This window comes from Phaethon aethereus, assembly GCF_964289735.1.
Source record: "Phaethon aethereus genome assembly, chromosome: 5".
NCBI classification, from domain to species: Eukaryota; Metazoa; Chordata; class Aves; order Phaethontiformes; family Phaethontidae; genus Phaethon; species Phaethon aethereus.
In genome coordinates this window covers 63,138,675-63,147,589 of record NC_138579.1, presented here as the reverse complement: position 1 = coordinate 63,147,589, position 8,915 = coordinate 63,138,675, and positions in this window count along the sequence as shown.

Below are 8,915 nucleotides of genomic sequence, written 5' to 3'. Positions count from 1 at the left end.
TAATGCATACTAGACTAGTTTTGCTTTAAGTGTAGTTGTGTTAGACACTGCAGTTATTTTCTGATACGTGAAAATAAATTTCTTACTAAACTAGCACTTGATTAACTGAGAGTTTAAATGAAGAGCTACTACACTTTATCTTCGTCAACAAAGATTGATGATTGAATAGACTATATGCAGTGTTAAACACAGCTTACATAATTGTTTGTAGAACTGGCAGTTGCAGAGCTGTTCTCTTTTTGGTGCCTTTTAAGTCTTCAGACATCTTTGTAGCTTTTTTTCCCCTCCAGTTTGTTAAACAGTTGGTAGTGCCACTAGTCACACTCGGACAATGAATGTAATGGGCTCTAATCAGGAGAACATTTTCTTTAAATTTGCCAACAGAATGCCTTACTGAGTCATTCAGAATGGATATGTACTCTACTGGCATCCTAAAAAAATAATCGTGTTGGTCTTTTTTCAGATAATGTAGAAGAAAAATTCATTCCTTTATCCTTTCACTGCCACTTAGTGCCTTAATTTCAGCCAAGAAAGCAGGGTTCACTATTCATTGGCCAAATGAAATAATGTTCATTGCCATGTGATCTTTTTCCCATTGTCTGTTTTGATCCTATTTAGTTGTTAAATATTCATTAGACCTTAGAACTATAAAGAGTTTAATGAATAGATGTGGAAATGAAATGATTTGATCTTGAGTAATCAAATAGAGGTTTGAATATTAAAAGTATGTACAGAATTTTAGCTGATTAGTTTTAGAACCTTGTAGAATGTTTACCATATTTCCAAAGCTTTTCATCTTTTAAAAGCAATAATTCTCCTTTACAATTTGTATGCAGGCTACAATGAACAGAAATTGGTATGTGCCCTTGCCTTTTTTTAAAGCCTCTTCATAGTGGTTTTGCTTTAAAAAGGGAGGTCACTATGATGTTAATAGACGCATTGTGCTACTGCTATGTCTGCTATAATCAAGGAGAGCAAGATGGGTTTTGGTTTAGGAAGAATGTGCAGGTTGTTGGAGCAATCATGAAGCGAGTTCCTTTTCACAGCGAAAAGGGTAGACACAGGGTTGAAGAGTTGCTGTTGTTTCAGTCCTGCTGTGTTGAATCTGGTAGGAAATGGAGTTTATGTGGTGAAACCAAACAGCAAAGTTACAACATTGGTAGCCAGCAGCTAAAATTATTTTAATGTAAATATGCACACTGGAGGTATAGTAGAAATGTGCCTGGTATACTCTTTAATTGGTAGTGGGGGTTCCCAAGTTTACTTAGTGTATCCCTTCTTGATGGGGCGGCTGGCAGTGTGCGTATTCACGAGAGGTATTTACTTGCAAGGCAGAGTTCTGTTGTCCCATTATGGTGATATGCACAACACAGTTTGGGAATTCCTAATTTGTAGTTTTAAAAATGATTAGGATGCAGACTGAAGGAACAATAAAGTTGACTCCTTTATGGTAGAAAAGAACTCGTCAGACTTTGTGTCTTACGCATCCCTTCCTAATATGACTACAAAGCAATTAATTGAGAGAGGTCTCTGCTTTCTAAATGGTTTGTATACTGCTACTGTATACTTACTCTAGATTTTTGAATCTCAAAGTAGCTTTAGGAAGCTACTTGTTTTAATCCAAGTCCTTAGAAGCTGAAAAAAAAAATGAGAGGGTTTTGGAGTAGCTTGTCCCTATTTAAAAGGAAAGTAATTTTAGCAACAACCATTTAAAAAAACCTAAAAAAAACCCGAACAAAAACAAACAAAACGGCCAGGATGCTCTGCACTGCCATAGAAGGTGACCTGGCTTACTTTTGGCTGTTTTATTCCCAAGGCCAGTTAAACAAGCACTGTGCCTGTAGAAGACAGGATAAAACCTGTCTTGAATAAAAGTAACTTACCGCCGGCTATTAAAGCTTAATATAATGGAGCTTCCATCTTTGTCTTGGGCTGCAAAAATGGTGGCTGGATTATTAATTTACCAAATTAGAATAAGTAAAAACATGGAACTCTCAAGTGTGTTGAAGGATCATAAATCACAATAAAGCTTTGTTGGTGGGATTGAAGAGGTTTTTTTATACTGAAGCAAACTTAGAAAAAAGTCAATGTACAAATTACTTTTTTGCACAAATGCTTTGCTTTGTTTTGTTGCATTTTAGATAATTAATTCTGCACCTACACCTCAATCTTTTTTTTCTTCTTGAAGTAACAGTGTGGTCTTCATCCCTTAACATCTGACAGTGGAAATTGAGCACTCATTTGACTGCAAGAGAAGATGCACTAGGAAGGAACAAAACCCTCCTTAGACTCTGTATTAGAAAAACAGAAATTAAACTAATTGCATGATAGATTATTTGGTTTTAATTCCACTATTTTTTCATTTAGTATGGCATCCCCATTTACATTGGGTTTGTTTTTATTGAAATACAGTATTTCTCTTAAAAGCAGGTTTTCTTTGAGATGCTACTTCCAAAGTTTTGCTAGTAAAAAATCAGAGACAAAATTGGGTTGAGAAACTTTCTGAAAACGGCTAAGGACTTTTAGGGTCTCTGAAGTTCTGTGGCATGTATTGTGTTCATATATTGTCGAAATGAAATACTACTTTTTAAAAAGTCAGATCTTACAGGCTGTCTTCCAAGTAAATGATTTCCATAGGAAAATATATTTTAAATATTATTTAAATATTTACTACTATTTAAAACAATTTTAAAACAGAAAAGCTAAGACTATGGTCACAAAATGTTGGTGTGTCATCAGCCATTTCTTATTTTGTTGCCAACACTTGACATTTGGGGTCTTTTACCTGATTACATACCTGTGCGTTACACAATGCACATTCTGCCATATCTTATTGTTTAAGCTAATATTAACATGTCATTGGTAACAAATGCATGTTTTTCTGCATATCTCCTCTACATATGGCAAAAATGAAGCTAGGGCTAATTAAGAGTCACTTTATGCATTCTTAGTCCAGATTTTCAGGTGGTCCGTAATACAATGTATGGAAATGTGAAAAAGGACAGTTTTGTACCATTCATGATGTTATTAACTAAACCCATTAAAGTGAAAACACTTTTTAAACAAAAACCTTACAATGCTTAGTCATTTATTATTAAAATATTAAGTCTTAAAAAGTTAGATTGTTGGGAAGAAATTGGCAATTTAGACTACATTTTCTGATCTCAATATGAAGAAATACAGTTCTAGGATTTGGGTTTTTTTATTTTTGGGGGGTTTTTTTGCTGTATTGCAAGAATTGAGCATGTCTGGTTGATCTGTTTTTTTTACATTTATGGGTTCTAAAAGTTCTGAATTAATTTTCACAATATATCTGCCTGTTCTTAAACTGCTGTGATAAGTGAGGAGCCAGACAATTGGGATGAGAGAGACTACTGCTGTGATTCAGGTGTGTTTTAGCTGTACTATTTTCTTGTGTTATCTTTCTTGCTAAACTAGAATATAATCTTTATGTACCTTTAAGAAGAAATGGTGCTTTAGAGGGTTTTAGGGTTTTTTCCCTTTTTCTTTTTTTCCCCAATTACAATGAATTAGTCTGGATATTCTTATAAATACATTTCCCACATGCAGAGGACTGAAGTCCCGTGATGTGGACATTGGCCATAAGCTACGTGGTAGGCCTTCTTTGAGCCACTTGCTTGCAGAAAAAGGTGAATCTGAAGGGTTGGAAGTTTTTTTTTAATGGTGCTGTGTATAAAGAGTGCTTCCCAAACCAAGATGACTATAAAATGAGACATTTGCCCATGGAGTTGATTGTTGTTTTCTCTCAAAAACACTTGGGGAAGCAAGTAGGCACAGAGAATGTCCTGTTGCAGTGTGGAGGCTGAAGCTTTGAAGCTGCATTTTTTTACTGCATTCCAGATACAGGTTATACTTTATGAAGTTGTTTTTGTCTTTTTTAAAAAGAAAAAGGCAAGATGATGAATGTATGCAGCTTTTTAAAAGAGAACAGCAGCTCCTACTACCAGCAATTTGTTGGTAAGTATGTTAGGCAATCAAATTAACTTGTTTTGCATTGGCTATGTGCCTCTCCTATAGAAAACCTAACAAATCTTTGTTTTATTTCCAGAAACTAAAGGACTGAAAACTGTCTTAAAATTCTTTTAATTTGGTGTCTTAAAAGAACACAGCAATAAATACAGAGAACAAGCTATTTATAAAGAAGAAAAATAAAAGGTGAGTCAGAGAAAACAGCGAACAAAATCTTGCAGGGCTCTATTCTCACTTGTCCTGGGCATGTCTTAGGTTTCTGCTTTTAAAAGTTCTGCTGGGCTATTTCTTTTGTGTGTGTGGTTGTTTTTTGTTGCTTTTTTTTTAGCTACCTGATGCACAAAGGGTAGAGGGAAGTAGCGGTGACAGCAGTGCCCATGAGCAGGACTGAAGGAGCAGTTAAGGTCCTTCATTTTAGGAAAATCAGACTCAGAATAAGGTGGGAGGGCTCATATGTATGTGATGGTTCATACAGGAGGAATCGAAGGGAGAAGAGGGGTGGGAAGTTGGAAGAAACGTGGGTCAGATTTGGGAGAATATTGGAAAGGAAGAAGAATTTGGAAAGAGTGAGGCTAGGGGAGCTTGTGGAGTAGAGGTAATTGAGCAGCAGAGGGTGTTGGAGTCAGGAGTGGTCCTAGTTAGGAAATAGCTGCAATTAGGGATGCTGCAACATATGCACTGACTGAAGAGCAAATGACAAGACAGCAACGTGATCTGGTGGCAGGTGGACATTCCTAGCAGAGGGTCCCACCAGAGGGCTGCTAGCATTTTGCCACACACAATGACTTTGTAGGATTAATTCAGTCTAGTCCTAATTCTGCCTTTTGTTTTGCTATAAAAAAGGGGTTTCTTCAGTTTTGAAAGCATGGATGTCAGTATATCTCTGCATAGAAGCAGTGGTTTTTCATTGCCTCCTACTATAATTCATTTTTGAGTATGTGTGTTAATGGACCATGGTTTCTATACTTGGGTTGTCCTGTATTGTCAATGTTCAAACACATATGAGAAGAGCAAAAGTTCTCTTAAGAAGTATTTGTATTGCAATCATCTGAGACAAGAATTTTTATTTTATTTTTGCCGGTGCAGGTATATCATCAAAAGTTTGGCACTTGCCTTTCTTCAGATGTCCATATGAAGGGTAAAAAAACCTCTTATGTTTGGGCTGTGTCATAACATGAATGGATTTCTCTCTGTGTGTTGAGTGTTTGAATTATGATCATTCCAACTGCAACAGCCTTGTGCAAATTGTGACTTTGATGTAGCTAAAGAATTTTATTTGGAAGTAAGTTGCTAATATTTTAATCAATCCGCTGAGGTCTTCTACCTGTGTATAGACAAATGTGTGTCTGGTAAGCGTACACTGAAACAGCCATTAGATGAGGGACATTCAAGAAAGTGCACATTAGTGAGAACAGAAGGAATATGAAAATGTGTGGGTAATTATGCTAGCAGTAAACCTAAACTATAAAATTTCCATTCAGTATACAGTTAACATATTAACCTTAAAATACTGTAACTAAGTCATGATGGAACAGGCTGAGCAGTTAACTATTGATCATATAGTTTGTGTAACAGCTTCAAAATGGGAGTATTTATCTTCTAGACACACTGGGATGTTTATACACACAGGAGAATTTTAATTGTGTATCTGATCCTGTGCATATGGTAAAAGTTATAAATGGTAGAGGCCACTCTTGTCTCCAGTTACCATGCTTAGCCTTAAAATTTCAATTTAAAATGCATTGGTTATTTTTTCGTAGCTGTTTTTGGTACAACTTACCATTTAATTAAGTCTCTCTTTATTCTACATGTGTTACTTGAAATCTTAAATATATCATTGGGAGTACACGCTGTAGCATTCTAAGACTTCCAGGGCTTGTGATAGCAAGACCTTTGAAGTAAAATTACATTGTTTGGCGTCATCCTCTCCTTTCTGACTGTGGTGGCTGCTAGCATGATTTGTCTGTTCATTATTTATGTATCACATATTTTTGCTATGGCAACAGAAGGTAAATGGTGCGATAATTGAATAAAAGCTGAAGCATCAATGTTTTATCATGTGGATAGGTCAAATTCATGGTAACTTGTTCAAAGAGTTATTCTGTCTTATTCAGGAGAATAAGGATCTAGATCTGTTCTCTAAATAAAGCGGCTATGGTGGTTCTGAAACCACCTCAGATTTTTGTTGTTGGTCAGCACGTAGAAATTGCTATTCCTACAGCTTTCTTAACAGAAGAGAGTAAGCGAATGCTTTTCATTTGCTTCAGTGCAAGGTCCAGCAACATTGTTTAAACAGCCAGAGAGGTAGTTTGACCACAGTCAATGGACTTTGCACTAAGGGAGTTGAAAAGAAAGTTCGTGTGTTCTGTGAGAATCCAAGTGTCGAAATTCTGGAACCAGGTGTTTTAAAAAAAAAAAAAGTTAGAACTGCTTGGCTGGGAATTGTTACTTTTTTTTTTGATGTGAACTCTACAAGTTCTCTTTGAGTTTTAGTGGGGTAGCAAAGCTTTCTGCAGGGTGCTTCCAGGGCCGTTTTCCCATCCTAAACTGTGGGCCTGGCAAAATACGGCATAATTGAGTTTGGTGGCTCCCGCACATTGCACAGTAATATAAAAGGTGAATTACAGATTCCCTCTTGTAGCATACATAAGCAATAAGCCTGATCCTGTGCTGTAGAACACAAGCCTTGCTTTCAGTGTAAATATAACTGGTATGTAGCTGTTTTCTAAAGAAGTCAAAAATAAAACCAGGAATTCAGTTGTGCTTGGCATAGCCATTTAGTGTTCTCATGTTTTCCCCCTTTATCTACCAGCTCCTTCTGTCCCATTAAGCTGGTGCTGCTAGTGGCTGCTTACTTTGGGAGCAGGGACACGAAACTTGTCCCTGGTAGATGAGTGTAAGTTACTACCTCACCACGCTTCGGCTGGAAATCACGGCTCATTCAGCTGGACTTCCACAGGCTTTCCACAATTGTATCAGCCGGTAAGAGCTGCTCCCCTAATCCTTTGTGAATTTACCTAAAGCCTCTTTCAGTAGTAACGTACGTTAGTGTATTTGCTTTTATGTTGCAATACGCAGGAGTTCACATTCAGTCAGTTACTCTAGCTCCCCTGAGAAGTGGTAACTCTCAGCTGGGCAGATGGGAACTTTCAACTTCTTGTGTCTGCGTGTACTTCCTCATCCTGGTTGAACAGGTTTCTGCTGTGTAGATGACAGCAAGTCTTTACTGTTCTGTCAGGAGTCTTTATCCAAACAGTGCTGCTAGGACCATGCTGTCCTGCGCACATTTAGGCATGCTGTAATCAAGCTCTGGTTGTAATATATAATCATTCCTGAAAGTCCCAGAAGACTTCTGCAAGAGGAAAAGTTGAAAAATCCATTTAAGACAAATTTCCTTAGTATTTATTAAGACTGACAAGCAGAGCCTTGTCCCTGTGTTTTTGGTGGCACTACTAGCTAATAGTCTTTGCCCCCTGTACGATTCCTTGCAGTAAGCCGTCTCAAGTAATCCTGGCTCCAACTCTCTCCCTTTCCAGCCTCTGTGTGTGGATTCTTGCTCAGAGTGCGGCGTGTTCCACCGGAGGTCAGTGTGTGCCAGCGCAGGCTCAGCGTGCTGCCTCCCTGCCCTCCATGTGCCATTGCCCTGCTTGACTTGGTCCCGCAGTCACATTGGTATTCCAGCCCAGGAATGGAAGGATTGCGCTCCTGAACAATGCACCCTTTGTCGATTCAAAGAGTCAGTCATCCAGAAGCTTCTGTCCTGGGAACTTGTTTATTGTTCCAGTCTCTTCAAAAATGCAAGGATGGAATCCCAACAGATCTCACATCAGTATAAAATACTGAAGTTTGTGCTTTGGGAATAAATCGTACCCTTAACCAAGCAAGAGCGCGCCTGCAAGTAGACTCTTTGTGCTGGGGCAGATGTGATTGGCACCATGGGTTGAATGTTGCAGGATGGCATGACTGTATCCCACAGAACCTACCACCACCTGATCTTTTTTAATTGACGTGTAGATGGGAAATTGGGACTAAGCAGAGTGAATTTGTGAATAACCTCCTCCGCGTCGTAAGGGAGAGTGTCAGTCCTCTCTAACCTGTGGAGTTCAGCCCCAGGCAAACCTCTCGTGCTTTTTAGTACAAATAGCAGAACATGTTACTTAGTAATAAGGCAGATTCGCTGCGGGAGTTCGTTCAGCTTCCTTCATATCTGTCTAGCATATCAAATAGCCTTTTGCAATCCAATATTGTATGAATAGCTGTTCATTTTCTTAAAATTGAGATTAATAACAGTGAAGAGAAAGTTTTCTGATTTTTATAGGACAGTTTCAGTATTAAAAAAACATGTACTGGACTTTGTATCTTTATGCAATGAAATAGAGGGGATTTGATAATGTTATGCTAACTGTGACTTAAAAAATAGTAATTTCTGTAACTGAAGCTGTTGATTTTCCCTTTACATGAGCATCTTCATGTGACGGTTTACCGTATGTCAAAATTTCATTTGTCTCATCATTTCTGAATGGAATGGAGCAACATTTTAAGGGTTACTGCTTAAAATGTTCTCCTTTCATCAACTTCAGCACTGCAGTGAATACAGGCATTGTTGATATTTAAGTGGGGAAAAAACAAAAGAGTAACTGTTCTAAATAACTGGAATATTTTTCTGAATTTTTATGGTAATTATTAATTGGTATGCTTTTTCAGAAACAGACGTAAAAATTGGGTTCAATAGATACTTGTGATTATGGTAATAAAATTGTATGTATATAAAAATTTAAGCTGTGTTGACATATACTTAATCTTTAAAGCTTTTATTGTTACGGGAAGACCTTTGAAATCTAAAGAAAAAAGTTTGTTATAAGAGAGATAGCCTTCTATAGTCTTATGTGTTTGAGATGTAACATCAGCATTTGAAATGCAAAGTC